The sequence below is a fragment of the Ambystoma mexicanum genome, chromosome 4q, assembly GCF_040938575.1.
Source record: "Ambystoma mexicanum isolate Mex_15411 chromosome 4q, UKY_AmexF1_1, whole genome shotgun sequence".
In the NCBI taxonomy this organism is placed as follows: Eukaryota; Metazoa; Chordata; class Amphibia; order Caudata; family Ambystomatidae; genus Ambystoma; species Ambystoma mexicanum.
In genome coordinates this window covers 176,185,792-176,204,740 of record NC_090928.1, presented here as the reverse complement: position 1 = coordinate 176,204,740, position 18,949 = coordinate 176,185,792, and positions in this window count along the sequence as shown.

Here is an 18,949-nt window from a genome sequence, read left to right as displayed (position 1 = left end):
CTCTACACACCAATTGTCAGGTGTCACGTGTGCCTTTGGGTCACCCATGGATGCAGGGGAGGAAAAGGACTCCAAGTGAGGAGGCGATGGTCTTGGGAGTGGACGCACAAGTGTGGTGGCTGATGAGAAGGATGACAGAGGGCAAGAGTGAGACAGGACACTGAGTGATGAATGTATAGCAGTGGAGTGGAGAGAGAGAGGGGCATATGGCAATTGTGGTACAAGGAGACTCTCTGGTGCGGAGAGCAGGAGAGACATTTAGGACATTACAGTGGGTGAGGACAGAGAGAAGGTGGGCAAGAGAGGAAGACAGATAGAGAAACGTGTGAATGAAAAGCAGCATGGTCAGAGAGCCTGGAATCCATGTAGATGGTAAAGTACCATGTTGGGGGCGAGGAAGGACAAAAGTGGGTGATGGAGAAGGGCAGACTGGTCGCTCGTCTGCCTGCCTTGCACCCCACCACCTCTCTGGTTGCACCTACCTTGTCCCATGCATTACCTGTTGCTGCCACCCTTTAAGATAGGGTTGGCACTCATGTTTCATGCCAACAACTTTAACCACATGCATTACCTGTTGTTTCCACCCTTTAAAATGGGGTTGGCGCTCATGTTTTTTGCCACCACTTTTATACACTTGCATTACCTTGTTGTTGCCACCCTTTAAAATGGGGTTGGCGCTCATGTTTTTATGCCACCACTTCTGACCACATGCATTACCTGTTGTTGCCACCCTTTGAGATGGGGTTGGCACTCATGTTTTATGCCACCACTTTTGACCACATGTATTACCTGTTGTTGCTACCCTTTAAGATTGGGTTGGCGCTCATGTTTTATCCCACCACTTTTGACCACATGCATTACTTTGTTGTTGCCACCCTTTAAGAAGGGGTTGGCGCTCATGTTTTATACCACCACTTTTGACCACATGCATTACTTTGTTGTTGCCACCTTTTGAGATGGGGTTGGCGCTCATGTTTTATGCCACCGATTTTGACCACATGTATTACCTTATTGTTGCCACCCTTTAAGATGGGGTTGGTGCTCATGTTTTATGCAACCACGTTATCCACCTGCATTGCCTTGTTGCTGCCCCCCTTTAAAATGGGGTTGGCGCTCATGTTTTATGCCAACTATTTTGACCACATGCATTACTTGTTGTTGCCACCCTTTAAGAAGGGGTTGGCCCTCATGTTGTATGGCAGCAATTGTGACTATATGTATTACCTGTTGTTGCCACCCTTCAAGTTGGGTTGGATATCATGTTTTGCCCCTGATCTGACCACATGCATTTATATAACCAAGCAAGTATTCTTAACAGTGCCACGATGCCCAAGGGCAGTTTTGCACTTTACAAATGCAAATAAATAAATAAATAAATAGACTGGAAAACAAAGGGCATCTGTGAAAGGTCAATCAGATGTTTCACATCACAGAAACAATATGCAGAACCCATCATGCGATGTTAACCAACAAGAGACCAATGTTTGCAACATCCCTGTAAATAAGGGCCTCCAACCAAATCCCCATACTCTGCACCAACTACCCCAGACCCCTGTTGGACACCACTGTAAATGGACAATCAACCTCCAGCAGACCACACACCCTGGACACGAGAGACTGTGCACATACAGACTGCTGACAGAGCTGCCTTGATGTGATTCCCTCTTCACCTCCACCGGAAACTGTACCTCCGCATTTGGGAAAAGGAGGGCCACTGCCTGACAGAGGGCATTGGGACTAGGGAGGTGAAAGGGTGCAGGACAACCCTCCTATGGAGTACAGTCACTGTAAGAATCACGATCACTGCAAAAACATGGAACATGGTATGTCACCAGCCATAGTAGCAAATCATGCATACAACACATGTGGAAAAACTCCATCTACCCATTGTTACCTGTACATGTAATCCTGTAGTTATCAAGTCAACCATGGCAGTTGACATCACTGTGCATGGCTACATCTCCAGTACTGAAACCATCATTCCTTCGAGAGGGCAAACAAATAAGTCCAGCTTGGATTGGAGTAAAACAACACATGCCTCCATCCTGGACAGGGGCATTAAATAATAAGATAAATAGACCCAATCACGATCAAGGAATCCCAAAAATAAATTCAGACTACACCTGTCAAGTAAACAGAAACAAATAAATGTGCATCCTGGACTGGGGGTAAAGGAAATGTCCACCCTGGAGAGAGAAGGGGGAAGGTGCATGGCAATATCCACATGAGTGACAAAAAGAAATAAAACCCACATGGGCAACAGTAATTGAGGAGGCGTGGCTGTGCCCCAATCCTGCAGTTGATCTTCAGGTGGGTGTGGTGGATTCAATCCACGCAGTACCAAGGCCTGGTCATCATTGGCCAAGGCCAGCCATGACACGGATGCATGCACCAGCATCTCAATGGTGGTGAGCTCACGATGCGCTTCATCACTAATGGCTTCAGAGTCTGTGTGTCCACCATGTGTGCGGGGCCCATGGCAGCATAATACAATGGGCCAGTCTTGTTGCTGAAGTGCCCCTTTCATTGGCTGCAGGTTTGCATCCATCCATTGGCCATCAGCCCCAGAACCTGACATCAACTCATGGGAGGGTGGCCTTGCAGCTGTAACCACTGCAGAAATGGGGCCCACCACTGGCTGGACTGCCACAAACCCAATGCCCAACCTGACCTGCCTATTGGGCCACTCACCTTCTCCCTTCGCGAGTCATCCCCTTCTGGTTTTGCATCAGAATCAGCAGAGTCAGAAGATTCTGAAGATGCTAGAGCACGACTGATAATGGTCTGTAGCACCTTTGGATTTTCACAGTGCACTTCACCACGGCCTCGACTGGTGGAATGACGTACCACCACCTCTTCTTCCTCCTCCTCCTCCTCCGCTGTATCCGCTGCAACATCACCTGCACATTGACAGAGATTGACATTTGTAGTCATTTGTGTACTGACAAACATTCATGTGTGTGTCAAAGGGCAGACAGGCACAAAATGGAGGGACACCCATGCATCTGACATTGTGACCTTTCACACTGTGAGCTGTAAGTCACGGATATGTGGCATTTGCTGACATGCAGCACCATCCCACCTGTGGTCGAGTCCATGCCGTCAGTGGACACACAGACATACTAAAGTGGCATACACACAGATGCAAGTAATACGGCATGTGTCTGTCACACATCAACTGATGAACACATGCAGGGCTATCATGTGATACAGGTGGTACTATTTTGAACCATATGAACACCATATGAACACATTTGTAAATCGACCATGCACCAACATGACATGCAATGCAGACAAGCACACTCATTGGCATTATTCATGCCCTTAACCTTTTGCATGGTATGTCAACAGTAATTTCTATTGGAGTATACCCAACTGCCCACCTGCCCACCTTGCCATGAAGACCCACCATCAGCTATTAATCACCATGTTATTTCTAGGGTTGCCCCTGGCATTACACAAGTCAAGTTGCTTATTCACAAGTCCTGCTACACAGAGCAGTGTCTGTGGGCACTGATTCCCAGGCAGGCTGGTCACGCCACACAGTGTCATGGCAGGAAGCTCGGATATGCATCCTGACAAGGCATACCGTAAGAGCAGGTGGCAATATAAACATTAAACTCTGCAGAAAATGATGTGTGTGGTCAATGTATATCACATGTACTTGATGTACAATGCAAAGAGACAGACACCAAAACCGTGGCAATAAACGATATATGTGGATGTGGCATTGTTTGGCGTGACACAGAGTTCTGCTCTGTGGGTGATGCTTGCCTGTCAGGGGTGCTGGCCATTGTGTATTGCAATTTGCACATGTGTCGGACATTCAACTCCTGCATGTAAGTACTGGATCAGCAGACAGTGATGTGAAAAGTCACGCTGACATGTGCCAACATGTGGACAACACAGGAAAATCACTGAACGCAGACCATGTTATAGAAGTGTACACGTTAACAAACATTCATTGCCCAAGGATGACTGACAACTGCAGCCAGCTGCACTGCTACACAAATAAGGGTAGGTCAACCATGATTGTCCACACATATAGTGCACAGAAATGCCACTCACCAGATGTGCCCTCGTGGGTCTCCACGCCTTCCACACCTTGCATCTGCTAAATGCTGATGAGTTGACTCGTGGCCTCTTCGATTGGAGTCAGCTCTTCCTCCTCTCCTCCTCTGCTGGCCCCGCTCCAGTGGCCAGTGCAGAGGCCAGGTTGGCACTGAGCTTATGCTTGGTCCTCTGCGTTAGATCATTCCACCACTTCTGGACCTGTACGATATTTCACCTCTCCAAACCAATTGTAAATGTGCTCTCTGCATAAAGGGACATATCACAATGGTGTTCGGTTACATAGTCAAAGAGTATCTGGAGCTCCTCATCAGTGAAGTGCCTCTCCCTCTGTGGACCTCCTGTGCTGTGTATTGGGTTGGAGACTCTTCCTGCTCTTCAGGGAGTCCCTTCTTGTCTTGGCCCTAGTGGCCCTAGGTGGTGCTGCTTCACCTGTCTGGCTATGACCACATTGACGCCCAGGTGGCGGGTCACCTGTGGGCTGAGACCCACCACGTCCTCCTGGGGCTGGGGCAGATGTGTCCTCACCACATCTCCGATCCTGACCCGTCTACTCCCTTTCTCTCTTGGGGCCTTTCCACTCAAGTTTCAGATGTAAAGGAGAAATGGAAGGCACCTCAAGATATTGTTCTAGGCAATACAAGGGAGGGAACAGTCTACATGATGTACGACGTAGATATGTGGTCCAGCAAGGCTCCAATGTACCCCAAAAGCAAAGATATGCATGCACGATACTCAGAGGCACCCCTATAATTCAAAATTGCCTATGGAATACCAGAAAAGCTTTCAAAAGACGAAAAAACAGTATGCAATACACAGAGGCTCCACAAAATCAAAGATTGCCTAAGCGACACACCGTAGGCCTCAAAATGGAGAAAAATATGTGCACGGAGGTAACCCCTAGTAATAAGAAGGAAACGGCTTGCGTAGCACCCCCATATATGTGTATGCGATACTCATCTGTCTCATACCTTCGCACGTACACCCAGTGATATGCGTTGCACGCCTTTTATTACAATGTCATTGCCATGAGCCACGTAGGTGCGCTGCATAGGTGCACTGCGTCCAGTACGTAGGACGTAACATACTCTTTTTTCAGCTGCTATGGATGAGAGATCGCACCACAGTTTCTCCTGAATGCAAAATGCTAATTTTGCATCCTCTGGCCGTGCTTTGCCTGACTCATTCCTTATCTGCTGCTGTCTGCTGCAGCGTGAGGGCCTGCTTGCAACCAGCACTGTCTTGGAGTGCCAGCTGTCCTACTTTTGCCTGTACTCCTGTGCTGGGCCTGTGAGCATCTCTTCTGTATTTGGGGCTTCCATCTCTCCCTGCCAACACCACCACAGCTCCACAGCACCTCAAGTCTGTGTGTGTGTGTATGCATTGTGTATGTGTCAGTTCCTGGTTGCAACATGCTGCATGATTGGTCATGTTAATGTTATGTATGCCACACGTGCATTGATGACAAAAACTGATATCAATCTCATTTGCCCCATTTTCCACAGTTGCTGCAGCTTGTGGAGAGGGTGGAGGCACTGCTGTAGAGCAGAAGGGCAGGGACCGGGCCACCGGACCCAAGTGCAAACCCCGACCAGCCACCATTGAGACCACCTCATCCAAGGGAGAGTTGGTTGGGGGAGGAGTTGCTGTGGTTGTTTCAGAGCTGCCTGGGGTTGATCTCGGAGGTGAGGGGGCGGCTGTGTGGTGTCAGGACCTGGGGGCTGGCTGTGGGGGGTATCAGAGGTGATGGGGGCTGGTGGGTGGTGTGAGGACCTGAGGGGGCTGCTGTACAGTAGGAGTTCGCTGTTTTGCAAGGATGCAGGCTTTCCTTATGGATGCCTTGTGCAGATTTGAAAGGGATGCAGCCGTTAATTACAGGGGAAAATCGAGACAAATTGTTGGGGTTGCAGCCGTTACTTACGTGGGACCTCATTCAGATTCGCAGGGGTAAGGCCATTGCTTACGGGGGAGTTTGTGCAGAATCGCAGGGGTGCAGCCTTTACTGACATGGGGCCTTGCACAGAATTTCTGGGGTGCAGCCATTACTTACGTGAGTCCTCACGCAGAATAGCTGGGGTGTAGCCTTTACTTAAGGGAGACTTTGCACAGTTTAGCTGGGGTGCAACCTTTACTTACAGGGGACCTCACGCAGTTTAGCTGGGGGGCAGCCTTTACTTACAGGGGACCTTGCACAGTGCCACCGGGGTACTAGACGTTGGGTCAGAGGTGGAGACAGAGGTTTGCGGAAAGGTTGGTCTATGGCTATGTTTTAAGTTTGTGTAGGGGCGAGTTGTGGGTGTTCCTCACACAGCTCGGTTATTTTTGCAGTTTGGGTTACTTTGTGATTGGATTCCATGAATACGCATTCTGCACATTGGAAACTTTGGGCATAAGGCCACGCAGGGTCGTTTTCGGCACGGGACCTTTGCGGGATCAATGCAGACTTTTCTGTGAATCAGGCACTAAGTGTGCAGTGGGACAATTGTGTTTCAGGCCACTGTGTACATTGCCAATTAAAACCCCATAAGACGTCAGAAAGAGTCAGAAAGAAATGCAACCTTCCTGGGGCACTTATGTGGTGGAAGCAGCTTCCCACACACCTCCAAAACAATAGCCTGTCTGTCAGGCCTTATTGGGAGGACCTATCACCCTTCACTCTTCCTAGGGACAGTAAACTAGCCTGACTCTAGATTCCACTACAGTATGATACATCATTGCAAGCAAGCCTCTCAAAGGCTGGTGGTGTCTGCTAGAGCTAGGTGTGACACTGCTGGACACTCTTAGAGTTCAGTAACAGCAACTGGCCTTACCTTCTCTGGGCTCTGTGAACTGGAGTGCACAAGGTAAGGACTGTCCCTCCAAGAAACCACTGTCATGAACCACTGTACGCGTCCTTCTGGACTTCATGGTCCCTGACCCATAGGGGACTGAGCTCAGCAGTACGCCCAACATGGCCGCTGAACACGGAACGCTGTTTGCCAGTCTCTGCATTGTACGCTCTACATTCTATAAGGCAGACACGCCCCTGCGGCCCTGTGCGTCTCAACGCTACCGCTTGCAGTAGTCAGACGTGTGCTGCCCTAGTTCGTACAGCGATTTCCTCTGATTCCTGGTTCCCGGTTCCCTGAATTTCCTCCTCTTTTCATCCTTCCCCTTTTTCCTCACCTTGCATTCCTGGATTGCCATCGCACTCGCCTCTCTGAGTGCGCTCCTCGCCATTTCCTGGACATTTTCCCGGACATCCGAATGCTTCCTGGAGTCGGGTCACGAACCGCACGCTGGAACCCAAGGACCCACGCACAGGGTTATACAAAACCCGAACAGTGCGAAAGAAGACATCTTCGAAGATCACGAACAAACAATACAGACAGGTGAGACGGGGGTAAACCTGTGACAGCTACTCTGACTGGAGTGAGGGTGACACACTCTACTAAGGTGACTTCCAGGAGGAAGCTGGAGGAAAAAAACAGAGCTTGTAGAAAAAAACCCCAGCAGAACTCTGTTGAGTGGCATGATTGGAAGGCTGTCATAGACTGTGCTTGTCCACAGAGGTGGTCAAAGCAGGCAGCCTCCAGATGATCAGGAGCAAGGCAGATCCGGAAAAGTAGGTTCCAAAGTAAAAAGAACCCAAGACAGAAACAACACCAAGGAAAAATTGACAGTAAAACAATGAGCAAGGAAGGAACAAGAAACAAGGTCTAGGTTCTCACGGGAAACTAGAAGGCACAGTATCTGCTTGGAGTAGCAGAGCGTTGAGACGTGAGGTATTGCAGCTGCTGCAGGCACAAGTTCCTGGATGAGTGTCAGCGATGTGTGTCAATGACTGGACACTTCCGCCATCTTAGAATGGGAAGAGAGATCCTCCAACAAGAAGGCAATTGCCAGGGAAGCAATAGCCACAGATGCAATCTCCAATAGAGAATCCTTTGGGTTTAGCAATATGCACTGGGCCAAATGTGACTCTTGGAAGTTCGAGTTTTTGTAAAGGAACTTCAAAGGCTCTCTCCTGTCACAGCTTGTCTAACTCCCTCCATCTTTATCCTTTTTTTCATGCTACTTTTCACCTCAAATTAGTGATGTAGTCATGTTTCACAGAATGTCGTTTGCCGCTCTTCTTCTCTTCCCTTTTTTCTTTATTAATTTTTCTTTCAACTCTGATATTTAGTTGTGTATTTTACCATGTACAGTTAGACTCGTGCATAGGATCAATCAATCCATCCATCTATGCACGGTGCACCTATCAATCTTACTGACATCTTTATGGTGCACGCAGGCGGCTCTCGAGAATTTCTATTTCTGGTGTTTGTTTTGAATTTCAGATGAACTTGTGGTACATTCATGGTAATGTGTGAGCTAGCGAACCCCTAGGAAATTGATTCTCAATTTACCAGGACTTTTCAGATCAGTGTATTGTGTTTAATGTAGCTTTTACAGAACGACCTAACAGTCACTATCATGCATTTCCCATGAAATACAACAAAACAGAAATACATATTCACCGGGCACCGATGTACACATATCATTATGTCAGTAATCAGCACATTTAATAAGAAAGCAAGCTATACATGCTCTATAAAAATGGGATCCTCTTAACGATTCAAAGGACACCTTGTTCCTTCCCTTTGGTGGGGTGACTGTTCGTCAGTGGTGTTCCTCCATTGCTTCCCTACACTCTGTCTACAGTAAGCTGTACAACTGCAAGGCATCTGCAAAGCCTCTCACACTATTAGAAGTGGAATTGAGCAAGTTCGGCCTCATTATTTTTAATAGGCGGTGTATGCAAATAGAATGTGTCCTTCTCCCTTTTGTTTACTGTCCCCCATGCAAATGGGGCAAACTCGACTGCTCGGGAGCATGCTTTGCTGTACCAAAGTAAGCGCGCCACCAATGAGACGTATGCACATGTGCCACTTGGAAGGTGGTGCACAAAGTATGTTACTAAATTGCATGCTGCAATTGGGAAAAAGGGCCCAAAGGTCACTATGCCACCCCTACAGGAAGGGACTAGGTTGCGTTACAGACAGCGGGATTGTATGTTTCAATGCTGTGAGTGCAACACAAGCTGTGCTGGCAGCTATCATCAAATCATGCCGCACTGCCTCCGAGCACCGCAGGTGTGCAAGGCAGCACCACTCCCTTCAGATAATGGGTGCAAGGTTCATAACTGCATCTTGTGCATACAAATCACATTAAGCCTAGCACAGCATTATGCAAGTGGCGTGTTATGAGAATGAGTCCTTCATATGCAGCTACAATTAAAACATCAGTTTTGAATTTCAGAGTCAAGGTAAGGAACGTGTTTGGCATCAATTCGTAAAATCCCCAAATGCAGATCCTACTTGTATGAAGGCGATTTGTCTTAACAGATCAATGCATACATTTCAAAACACACTTTGTGAGGAAGGTGGGGATGTTTCTTAACTGGTGGAGTCAATAGTGACTCCCTAAGAGCGAGGCTTCCAGTTAGGAAAGGATTTGCAAAATCTGGAGTTACATCACAGACAAAGCTACTGAAATGTGGACCTCTACACTGACGTGCTTCAAAAGTACTGATTAGAGCTGTGGCTGGATTGCGGTGCAAGGGCTTATGAAATCCTGGCAAACCCTGCCCGCACTTTTCAAAGCTTTAATTGGCTGATGACTGACAGTTCCTTTCAAAATGTATCTATTTGCTTGAATTTATTTATTTATTTATTTATTTGCACTTATAAAGCGCGCTTGCAGCCCATAAGGCATCGAGGCGCTGTTACAGAAAATGCAAAAATTCAATTTACAGGGGGTGCCCAGTGGGCTCTTGGTTGCAGGTAAAGGAACAAACATGCAAAGCATTGTTAAACGGAACAAAATGCAAGGAACTGTTAAACCACCTCATGCTGGATATTCTTTCAGACAAAGAGTTTAGTTTTAATAGCCTTGCGGAAGTAGTGGGCATTGAAGACAACAGAGCCACTGTTAATGAACTGCTGATTGCATGACAATGATCATGAGAATATAGCTCAGGGGCAACGCGTTTGTCTTGGAGGCAGGAAAAGAACAGCAACGGTTTATTGAGAAGTCACCCTCAACACAGGGTGTCCCTTCCCTCCCCACTCAAGTGGTGACACAACAAACTGTTTAACAGATTCTTTTCTTTCGCCCTATCTCAGCCATATATTATTCCCCTTGGATCCCTCTCACCTGAGCTCACAATGAGCCAAGAACCAGGCCGGTTAACGGGAAATATCTTGGTATTTATTTAAATTAAATGTAATAGAAATTAGCATGAAAATGTCAACACCACTTTATCCGTGGCACAACACAATCAACTTCTCTCAGCATAAATAAATCACAAAAGTGAGTTAAAAAGAACACGATCATATTTGTACACTTTCTGCCAATTTCACTTCACGAAATAATTACGCTGATCAATAACAAAGGCACTTATGTAATGTTGTACAATTTTTCCTGCAGGCTTAAAAGGGATAGCAGTAGGATTTCAAGATTGGTAAAAAATACATATGGCAATTATTTCACCCAAACATTTGGTTTAAAATAAACACAAGGTGATATAGTGGTTTGTTTTTCAGACCCCCAACCCACGCTTTGGTTTATGTTGGGAAGTCAAAGAGAACAATTGGAATGATTTGGAATGATTTGGGGAATTTTCGATTTCAGACCACCCTCTTTCTAAAAGGCCTGTGTGGTGAAGCTGGATAAAAAAGGTTGGATGGATTTAAGAACAAAGACACAAAGACACCCCTCTTCCTTAAAGAAGTCGGAGTCAGCTGGAAAACAAGGATTACCCAATTAATTTATAGGCTATAGTTTTCAGCACACACTGGGAAGTGAGCTTTGGTCATTTGGAATTGTAACAAAATTCACCCCTTAGTATTCTGCCAAATGGGGAAATAATTAAATTTATATTTTTGGTTACATAGACTAAGGATCTACACCATTTTTCCCCCAACCCACTATAAAGGGAAAGGGTCCAAGTCAAGCAGACTCCCCTACCTTTTGGTTTCCCAGGGCTCAGTTCTACTTACATAGCAAGCTTCTGTTTAAAGCCAGCTGCATCTCAGGACACTCTGGAAAGATAGGGCAGGGGTTTGGTCACTCCACTCTCAAAGATGGCCTCCCGCTCTCCACCATAGGACCCAGTCAGCTTTGAGGCCTTCCTAGAGATAAACAGCTCCATCCAGATGCACTCTCAGCAATCTCCTCTGGTGTAAGTTTTAGCGGCCTTCCTGATGGCCTGTCTCTTCTCTCTGACCGCATGTCTTTCTACTTGTTCTGTCTTGTGTACTAGTGCAGTTCCTCTTATATAGCAGCGATGACACCAACAATTTTAAAATCTTGGGGAAGTACCCTGCAATAATCCCTGCAACTAGGTTTGGACAGTTACCCTTCTCTCTCCTCCCAACCCAGCCTTCAAGTCAGGATTGGTTTAGGGGTCTGGAGCAGCATATGGCAATTGCCATTTGCAATTGCCCCTTTGTTCTCCTTTCAACTTCTTGGAAAAAACTAGTGATGTATCACAACTTTATAATTCCACTAGCAACTGCCATACTAAACATATTTTCTGATTCCACTAATCATGGAGAGCTAGATAAGCCAACCACCAAATCCGTAAAATATAGCACAGCCAACTGGCACGTTTCTGCCGTTTCCATACAAAGCACAACAGTTATGAATATGTACGTTATTAAGCATATCCCTAATTTCATTTTCATTTAATTTAAGTGGAATAGCCATTATCTTCAAATCCGTCCTCAATATAAAACTAGCTACCCCCTCCTCACTGGCATTGTGTGAACTTCTCTCAATCAAGTTCCAAACTTCGCCTAACAATACTATTACAATCCACATTATCTACAGGCCTCCAGGACCTCCTGGGTCATTCGAAGAAGACATTACATCCCTAGCAGCTGACACTACTAAACCTTTGGTGCAAAACATCATTCTAGGTGACTTCAACCTTGGTTATAATGACACTAGTGACCTCCAAGCCACCTCTTTAGCTACCGCCCTAACAGAACAAGACTATACCCAAATTAGTACCAAACCCACCCATGTGAAAGGTAGGATACTTGATTGGGTAGCAGATCGTAATTACAACATCACCTTAATAGACTCTACACCACTAGTGTGGTCAGACCACCACCTCATCGCCCTAGAAATTAATGTTAATAACCAGGAAAGGAAAAAGCCCACCATTGCACCTCCTTGTCTCACTAGGAACAAACGAAATATCACAGTTGAGACCCTAGTACCCTTGGTAGTCCCCATACTCAATGCCCTACCGGATACCAATGATCCTAACTTGCTGATCGACATTTATAACATGTTCATGACCAAAGCTATTGACTCTATTGCCCCATTAAAACTGTGCAAAAGCAAACCAAAAGCCCATTTGAACTCTTGGTTTACTCCAGAACTAAAAGTACTATGTACAGAAAAGAGAAAATTGGAAACACTCTGGAAATCTACCCCCATTCCCGAAAATAAAACTAAACTTGCCACTATCGCAGCCACCTACAAAAATGAGATAATCCATACTAAAAAAGAAACTTTCAATGACAGAATAAGCCAAGCAGGCTCCAGTACTAAAGAATTATTTAACACCCTAAGAGAACTGGAGAACCCCTACCCCCCCCCCCGGCAGATACGTGCACTAAGGATAAACCTTGGTGCACTAGCATACAAAACGCCCTATCCAACAAAATTAATGGGCTTCAGACCAAAATAGCTGACAAAAGGATACAACTTACAACTTGTAACCCTTCTATTCTGACACCACCCTCTACCTCATACATCAATTCAGGCTTGGCTTCAAATTTAATAAGGTCTCCATACCTGAAGTTCAAAAAATCATTGCATCTCTTAAACCCTCTAATTGTAAAGAAAGGTGGCAGCTGCCCTGCTCAGATTATAAAAGATGCAGCTAGAGATCTAGCCCCATTTATCACAAAACGTATAAACTCCTCCTTCACCAGTAATTCCTTCCCGAGTAATTTGAAACAGTCCTGGGTTCTCCCACTACTGAAGAAACAGACTCTAGACCCGGCTATACCCACCAATTATAGACCGATTACAACAGTCCCCTTCTTATTGAAAATCCTGGATAGAATTGCTTACCTTCAAATTCAAGACTATCTAGAATCTAACAAATTACTCGGAACCCGCCAATATGGTTTCAGGCCTCAGCATGGAACGGAAACTGCCCTTGTTGATCTCAAAAGCTAGATCAACGAACTGAAAGACAAAGGCAAAGTGGCCATCTTACTCCTCCTAGACCTATGAGCTGCTTTTGATCTGGTAGACCATAAAATACTATGTGATCACCTATCATCAGCAGCTCATTTCTCTAGCTCTGCAGTCACTTGGATCCAATCTTTACTTACAAATAGAACTATGCATGTTTTCTCACCCTCGGCTGCAGCTGATCCTATCCCCATCACCTGCAGAGTCCCACAAGGGTCCTGCATCTCGCCCACGTTTTACAATATTTTTACAAAGCCACTATTCGACAAATTGGACCATCTGGATGTCACCTACACTAATTATGCAGATGACACCCAGATACTCCTACCTCTATCAGGAACTTATGATACAGATGCCGCTCGGATTAACAAAGTCTACACCATCATTCAGGCATGGATGGCCACACAGGGTCTCTGCAGGGACGTCATTTCACCAAAATGCCAGGGGTAGCGGAAGTGACATCACACGACCCTTGACCCCTGATGACATCACAGGAACTGATATCATTTGACCCCACCCCGAAGTGATATCGCGGGAAGCAATGGAACACGAACCTTTCACCCGTTGCCAAAACAGGAAGTGACATCACAGCATTGTACAGTACGAAAAATATGGTTACGATATCACTATAATGCGATGTATATTTCATGCAAGAATGGATTGCCATATGTAGCGTTAAGGTCAGTGTGTATAGGCCCATATTACCAAATTACTGTAAATGCAAGCAGACGTCCATGACCAAATGATAATGATGTGTTACTATATAGCACTTACACTTAAGCGCTTTATATAGAAAAAATATACACCCAATATCACCCAACCTGTCTTGGTACTCATTTATCGACCTCAGAAGGATTAAAGGCTGAGTTGAGGCGTTTAAGAACAGACTAAATCAGTGACTCACCCCCTGAAGTGTGCCTGAAATAAACCTTTAATGAGTTTAGCAATTATTGTACAGAATTCCAGAAAGACACATTATTTTGTTTCCTATTCTTTCTTATTTAGGGTCAGTGCTGAAAGTGTTAGACTTGTGGCACTCCTGTTCTTATTTGCCTTATTATTTTTTTTTTAAAGGGCCTGAACATGAGAGCCAGCCACTCCAGGACCTTGCATTAGAAAAAACGAAAAAAAAATAAATAAAAAAAAACGAAATGTTTTTTTTTTATTTCTTTTTTTTTAACAGAGGTCGCAAGGGAGACCACAGAGGTCGCAAGGGAGACCTCAGAGGTCGCAGTTGCGACCTCTGGCGACCCCCAAATGACGTCCCTGGGTCTCTGCCTGAATGATGATAAGACTAAATTACTTCTAGTCGACTCACCTAACAACCTTTTTAAACTGAGTCCTAACTACACAAGTATCCTCATTGATGGGAACAATATACCTGTAGCCAAAAATGTAAAAACGTTACGTTTTTACCTTGATGCCCGTTCTAATCTAATCAAACAGGTAAACATGACCTCCTCTGCCACTGCCTATACCGGCAAGCTGATCAAGGCCTGTAGACCCCTATTGTCACCCACCAGTTGCCTCACACTGGCTAGAGCACTCATACAATCCAAACTGGATTATTGCAACAGCCTTTACCTAGGTGCCAATAAATCCATTAAAAATAAATTGCAGATTATGCAAAATAAGGCGCTTAGAGTGGCTTTACACATCATCAGACGAGAGCACATCTCAGTAACTAGAAAGCAACACAAGTGGCTCTCCACACAAGAAAAAATCAACCTAAAAATGATCTGCCTTACTCATAAGGCACTGAACCGCCAAGCCTCTCCTTATCTCACAGACAAATTCACTTGGAAACTGCCCAATAGAATCACTAGATCTTTCAACACACCATGTCTGGTGGTGCCTAGCTATAACCTAAAAAAGTGCTGGCGGCGCCAGCTTCCTGGTACTAGCCTCACAGCTATGGAACACTCTCCCACAGGACATTAAAACTATTTAAGCATTTGACAAATTCAGAAGCCACGTTATCATGTGGATACTCAACAAAACCTAAACGTTACAGTCCACTGCTCCTACTGTCATGACCTACTTATTTTCCTTGTATACTGACCACTCTAAAAATGAATGCATGTAATTATATCTTGACTGTATAAATAGCATTTCTCCTGTATAAAAATGTATATATTGTGGCATGTAACCATTACCTTTCACACAAGCGCCCAGATATCCTTGGGTCAGGTGCGCTTTAGAAATAAAATAAACAAACAAACAAACAAACACCCGCTCACCAAATCTCACATTTGGAACATGTTCAGATCAGGCCAGAAACCTAGTTTAACTGGCCCTTAGAGTTCCCAGAGTCACAGGAAGATTAATTTTTTATCCAGAAAATTGCCTGGAAATTACATAATAAAATGGTACATAGATGAAATCCATCCACCTTTTTATGGCTGAGAAAAATAGTCCTTTTAACTAAATTGTGAAGCTTCAAGTGGGACAAATGGTCCTGCTCCTGCTTCCGGCCATTTGTTTTCACTGGGTCAGCCTGTGCCTACAGTTTTTTTAAATCAATTTCCTTTGTGTTGGAAGCTTGCTCTTTGAAGTGGGTGCCCTCATTTTCAGACACATTAGTCATGCTCCAGCCAAGGGTAACTTTTGCTTTCAGAGCCAGCAGATCTGGAGAACACTGAATTTCAATGCCTTTGGCAGGACATTTTTATTGCGGTTGGAAGCGGGCGATGTCCTTGTGAAGTTTTGCCCACAGCCAGCAAAAGGGATGGCCTTGGGCTCACATTTTCCATGAAGACAAAGTGGCTCTTCAGATGTCACTGGAGTTTTGTAGATGAAACATAATATACATTGCATTTGTCAACCCACACTTCATGTTTTGTTTTCCTGACATTTTTCTGTGAGCAGTGATATTTTTTTCCCTTTTACTTTTTCAAACCGTTTTTAATTGCACACACATGTGCAGGCTGTTTTTGTTTTCAATGTTTAAAAAGCCTGTTTTCCATGTGACAGGGATCTTTGATCCCTCCTTCTTTTGTAAATTAAAATGCTGTTTGTCCATTGCTAATGACAGGTAGGCCCCTTTCCAATGGCTCTTTAACTTTACTTGAAAAACAAAAACAATTGCCAGGCCGTTTTTATTTCAGTCTTTAAAATGCCTACCATTCATGTTACAGGGCTTTTAAATGCACCCTACACACCACAGCACAACAGAGGTTCGAATCTCGCTTAGAAACTACTCGCTACTATTAGGCACTTTAGAATGAAAAATACAATAAATACAATATTACGTGACTATATTGTGCCAGATGTAAGAGTCCTCTTGCTTTAATAATACGTGTCATTATTACCAAATCGAATGGCATTCATTTTATTGGTTTTAGAAAGATGATGGGGTGAGTTATCCCTTGAGGGATCTAAAGAGGTATCTGAGGGCAGCACTTAACTCACTGAACAATCATACTGTCACTATGTAAGTAAAAGTTCACAAACAGTAAAACAGGTAATTCTGATGTCCTTATAGGAAATATGATTTAAAAAAGTACCAGTGTATGCATTCGTGACATTGAAGGAAACACTGAACCAAACCAAGGATCGGTCTGTCATCCAGCCAGAATTAGCAAGGAAGAATTGCAATTCTAACATTACCGCAGAGGGCATGTTGTAATAGGCGAATTCATGTTCCACTTATATGTAATTGTTCTTATATTACACACATCACAAAATCACGGGCATTCAGAGACTGCCTGAGCAGAAACGCTCCCACAGCATTCGAACAAACAAGCACAGGGACCCAAGGTGCCTTCTTCGCTGCATTACTAATGCACAAGACTACAATTTGCATTTCGTGTTTACCAGAGCAAACATTTTATTGGAACCGACTTTCCAAGAATGTGTTTTTGTTTTCTTTTCAATGTCAAAGCAGATTCTCTGAAGGGCAAACTTTACTCTAATCGGATGAGAAGCTGAGAGATAGTTGTTTTCTGGCTACCACAAAATGGCCCAAAAATATGCTACCGCCTTCTAAGACGAGGGTTATTTCTGAAGTCAGTCACCTAATATGCTGTGTTTTTGGATTATTACACGTGACAAGGTTGTGCTGTCTGGAAATATTCTTCAAATAATGGAAGGAGACAAGTCTACGACAACAGCAGGGGATTACAATGATTACAGGGCATTACTACTGAAGTGGCACGCATGTACTTCTGCGCTGTCGCAAGCAATCAAACCCCGGCACTATCATCCGTTTCCATTTTCGGTTGGAGCCAAGAGGGGAATTTGTGAAAGCCATTATTGTTCTTCTTGTCAATTTCAATCAATTTGAAGGTAGGAGAGATAGAGGGAAAATTGTTTTGCATTAGACTAAGTATGGGTTTGATGGAAAGGCGGCGTCGCCCGGTAGAGTGCGTAGCGGAGCAGCCAGCGATGATTAAGCCCCCAACGCTTAGGATGAAACACCGCAGGAGGTGGATAGACTGTGGATACTTGCTTGACAGAGGTCACACAGTCGTGATGATACACCGCAGGTTTTTACATTCAGTCCACCGGATTCAGTGGACGGTTGAGTGCTCTGCTATTCATTCTACTTAATAATTAAAATTTCAATCAGGGTCTGCAACAACGAAATCTAAATAGTGCCACCTTCCTAAAACCATCACAAAGTGTTAAAGGTGTCAGACCTTCATCTGCCAGATGGCTTCCCATAAAGGTGTTACATTTCATACTCTGATTCATTTCTCAAAAGGTAGAGTGCAGCGGTCTAGCTCAGTTCCGCTGGCAACATTCTCCTTAAGCACATGCTGTGTGTCCTTGCTCTTACCAAGGTTTTCTCTATTGTGTACGGCATACTACGGTGGCATCGGATAAGTGCATGCTATATGATTGCTCTGTTAGGAAAGGTCCGCCTTATTCTTGAGCCAGCGGCAAAGTGGGATCCTTGGGGATAGCTTCCTGTCTGCTGTTAGTTTCTGCTCATTATCACCTGACTGTATTCCAGATGTCCTGTTGTAAGGTCGGATATGTTCAGTTTTAGCGCGCATGCATAGAGTCGTTGCAGATGAGACACACCGCACAATCAAACCTCCACAACCTCAAATTCTTTTAAAAATCTTTCTCTGGATGTGTCAACAAAGGATGAAAACCCGAAAAAGTTGTTATTGTTTGGCTTATTTACAGATCTCTTTGAGTAAATGCCTGGATTAGAAATACATGTAATATTATTAGCGCTACAGGGTATAAAGACATCATAGAAGACTAACTTTAGGTGCAAGGTTAATGCGATAGGAACAAGATTTGACTTTTGCGTCGGGCGGGGGAAAACAGATGGTAAAACTATCTATTAGGAAAAGTGAAATTGTGCTATTTCTACACCGTGGAGATGCAGGAACACCTGCACTCTTGTCTGTATTCTTCAGTGCAAGACACCCTTCTTTTCCCTGTCACATTCCTTACATACGTCCACATCTATTAGACAGGTGGCCAGGTGGTTGCATGAAAGAAATACGTGTTTCAGCTGCAACCCATTTTCTTGCTCCTGTACAAAAGACCACTTCCCTGGTATTTCCTATTAGCCTACCCACGCAGTACCCCTCATGGTGTCTGGTCCACACAGCCTTTTCAAAAAGGGGAGCGGAATAGCTTCAATTGAAGTTCTGTGCTTATAAACCCGCCAGGCCTC